At 38.0% G+C, this 3,962-nt stretch overlaps 1 pseudogene across 1 annotated transcript in view; it reads left to right on the top strand.

Annotated features, from left to right (window-relative positions):
• The first annotated feature begins 242 nt into the window (after positions 1-242).
• LOC111530579 overlaps positions 243-3,962 on the top strand; it is a 5,107-nt pseudogene continuing 1,387 nt past the window's right edge. The window contains exons 1-2 of the transcript XR_003307016.1: positions 243-429; positions 3,187-3,351. The product of XR_003307016.1 is annotated as a translation initiation factor IF-2, mitochondrial-like (transcript). The remainder of the gene's footprint in view (positions 430-3,186; positions 3,352-3,962) is intronic.

The following is a 3,962-nucleotide window of genomic DNA, read 5'->3' as shown; positions in this document are numbered from 1 at the left end:
TTTTAACTATTCTCATAGTTTGGTCCTTTACATTTACATGAAAATTATTTCAATATTTTAGGAGAGATTTTCTTAGTCAACATATTTCTTGCTGATTCTGTTGTAAGTGAACCTTTGGCTCATAATATGCTATTAAGTCAGTAGATATATGTAATGCTAAGCCTACATAAAAGTGGATTTAGTGGTAAATGACATTCCTATCATGGCTTTAAATAGATTATTGTCATTTTTATGTCTGCTGACGTCTAACTCTTCAAAGCAACAATTATAAACTTTTTCTGTATTTAGGTGATGTTGATGGTTCTGTTGAGGCCATTTTGAACATTATAGATACCTATGATGCTTCACACGAGTGTGAACTAGAATTAGTACATTTTGGAGTGGGTGATATAAGTGCAAATGATGTTAACCTTGCTGAAACATTTAATGGTAAGGATTCCATTTTTTCTTGTTAATCTGTGTTCCCCAAATAACACTGAACCATCTGCTTCTGTCTTTTGTTGCTTGGCTTGTCACACCTGACATTTATTCCCATCAGCATCACCCTTCCTGCTATAGTCCAGTCCCAGCTAGCAATTTAAACTGAATGGGATGTGCAGTATTGTGGCCATAGCTCCATTTGTTGTGGTTGTACTGCAATTTTGGGGAACTATTTCAAGACCTAGTCACGTTTTATCTTTTTTTTCAAAGCACCATTACTGCCCCCTCTCCCTACTCCTCCTAGTTCTTTACTATCCCAAGGTTGATTCTCATATCTTTCATTAGACTTCTGAATGTTCCTAGCACTGTAATTACCCTATTCAGTCTTTCCTTCATCTTTGACTTTTGGCTTCCTATCTTTGGTAATTGATAACTTTATATGTCATATCTTTTTAGAGCAAAAGGTCTTTTTAGCTTTATAAGCCTAGAAGGCATGGAACTGTCTTTATTAGTTGAATTTATGATACACAAAAAGGGGGACTCATGACTGTTAAATAAGTGGAACACCTAGTAAAGCAGAAACATTGTTGAGTTATTAGGAATCATTTAGGAAAGAGATGTCTTTGAAACCTGACTTGATTAGAGTTAGATGTCACCTCTACTGAAAAGGATAGAGGTAACATCTAACTGATTAATTAAATGTATTTCATAGGCACTGACTGGCTTAGTACTGTGCTGTAATATAGACAGTGTATTGAATGATACTGAAATGACTTTTTTTTTTTTTTTTTTTTGGAGACAGAGCCTCACTCTGTCGCCCAGGCTGACATGTGGCATCGTCTCAGCTCACTGCCACCTCTGCCTCCCTTGTTCAAGGGATTCTCCTGCCACAGCCCCCACTGAGTAGCTGGGATTACAGGCGTGCACCACCATACCTGGCTAATTTTGTATTTTTAGTAGAGGCAGGGTTTCACCATGTTGGCCAGGCTGCTCTTGAACTCCTGACCTAGGTGGTCCACCTGCCTTGGCCTCCCAAAGTGCTGGAATTATAGGCATGAGCCATTGTGCCCAGCCAATTGAATGACTTCTTTTTCTTGAGACGGAGTTTTGCTTTTGTCAACCAGGCTGGAATGCAGTGGTGCAATCTTGGCTCACTGCCACCTCTGCCTCCTCGGTTCAAGTGATTCTCCAGCCCCAGTCTCCCGAGTAGCTGGGATTATAGGCACCCACCACCACACCTGTCTAATTCTTATATATTTTTAGTATAAATGAGGTTTCATCATGTTGGCCAGTTTCGTCTCAAACTCCTGACCTCAGGTGATTCGCTGACCTCGGCCTCCCAAAGTCCTGGGATTATAGGCTTGAGCCACTGTGCCCGGCCAGAATGACTTCTTAATGATCGGAGTTTCAAGGTGATTGTGTTTTTCTCCGGATTAAACTGTTTGGGTTAATTTTTTTTTCATTCATTTTGTTTAAGACAAGAGTGTTTTGCTCCTTTTTTTTTTTTTACTTTTTGGGTTAATTTTTTTTGAGATAAAGTCTCCCTGTCGCCCAGGCTGGAGTGCAATGGTGCAATCTGGGCTCACCGCACCCACCGCCTCCTGGGTTTAAGAGGTTCTCCTGCCTTAGCCTCCTGAGTAGCTGCGATTACAGGCGTCTGCCACCATGCCTGGCTAATTTTTGTATTTTTAGTAGAGACGGGGTTTCACCATGTTGGTCAGGCAGGTCTCAAACTCCCAACCTCTGGTGATCCACCCGCCTCGGCCTCCCAAAGTGCTGGGATTACAGGCGTGAGCCACCGTGCCCGTCCAGGTTAATTTTTTTCATTCATCTTTTTTAAGAGTTTTTTGCTTTTTTTTTCTCCCAAAGTATTTACATTTAAATACATTATTTGTTTTTTGGTGCAATGGTCAGCTCTATGAAACTTGCTTCTTAAAAATAACTCTTGACCCTTACCAATTAAGTCACGATTTTTCCCTCCACCCCTTTAAGTCACTATTTTTGGGTATCTTTTGGCCATCTGAATACCTAAGTGCAAACCACAAAAATTGTAGACAATAGGATTATAATTTAATAATGTAATGTTATTAAAATGAAGCAATAATATTTTAGCCCTGGTCATTTTTTGTGTTTTTATTTCTCTGGTATAAAAACCAAATTTTGTTTAGCATACTGCTTTACACGTTATAGGCACTTAATGGTCCTTAAATGAATGGATTTGAAATTATAAAGAAATTTTCTTAAACAAGCCACAATACAATTTATAAAATTCTTTCAATTGGAAAATTTACTAGTTTTGGTGAGAAAAAAATCATAGACCTTCTAACCTCGTCTAATTGCTATTTTTTTTTTTTTTTTTGAGACAGAGTTTTGCTCTATTTGCCGAGGCTGGAGTGCAATGGCACGATCTCAGCTCACTGCAACCTCTGCCTCCCGGGTTCAAGCGATTCTTCTGCCTCAGCCCCCCCGAGTAGCTGGAATTACAAGTGCCCACCACCACGCCCGGCTAATTTTGTATTTTTAGTAGAGATGGGGGTTTCACCATGTTGGCCACGCTGGTGTCGAACTCCTGACTTCAGGTGATCCACTTGCCTGAGCTTCCCAAAGTGATAGGTTTACAGGCGTGAGCTACGGCAACCGGCCTCTTATTTGCTATTTTAATTTAGAAAATAAAACAATTTAGATTCAAGTTTCTGCTTGAAAGACAAATAAATGATTATAATGTAATCTTTGTGCTACTTCATTGATCATATTTCTGTTTGCTAGGTGTTATATACGGGTTTAATGTGAATGTAGGCAAAGTTATCCAACAGTCGGCTGCAAAAAAAGGTGTAAAAATTAAACTTCACAAAATAATTTACCGTCTTGTTGAAGATTTGCAAGAGGAACTGAGCAGCAGATAACCCTGTGCTGTGGAAGAACACCCAGTAGGTGAGTGATCACTGAATGTTACTTTTAAAAATTAGTATATTAGGTGCTATAAATAGCACTTCAGAGCTTAGAGGAAATGTTTTCAATGTTGAAAGATATATCCTGTGTTGTAGAAGAAAAAGACTACTATGAGAATTCATTGTAACTTCTTATGTAAACACCTGCCCTGTGTACTACATTGTGCCTATGCCTTGAGGATACAAAAGCAAATAAGGAATTAAGAACTTGCCCACAATAATTATAATACAAATTATACTACTATTGAATGCATAAAGATTATTAACAGTGTCATGGAAAGAGCTGTTGACTTTGTTGTACGGCTGGCAGAGAAGTCTAGTATAAGAAGAAAATTTACATTGAAATATTAAATATTTAAAAATACTGTTTCTAGCATATATCAGCCAGAGTAGACTGAGTTTATTTAAAATTGATTAAATCACCTCATCTGTTTTTTTTCCCTCCCCACGTAGATTTTTTTTTTTGGTTAACTTTTAATTTTGATAATAGTTTTAAATTTCCAGGTAAATTGCAAGAGAAATACAAGGAACTCCTATTTATCTTTTACCTAATTCACCAGTTGTTTACATTTTGTCCTATTTGCCTCATTTTTG

This window comes from Piliocolobus tephrosceles, unplaced genomic scaffold (genome assembly GCF_002776525.5).
Source record: "Piliocolobus tephrosceles isolate RC106 unplaced genomic scaffold, ASM277652v3 unscaffolded_348, whole genome shotgun sequence".
Taxonomy (NCBI): Eukaryota; Metazoa; Chordata; class Mammalia; order Primates; family Cercopithecidae; genus Piliocolobus; species Piliocolobus tephrosceles.
The sequence above is the reverse complement of the archived record's forward strand: the minus strand, read 5'-3'. Positions and strand labels throughout refer to the sequence as shown.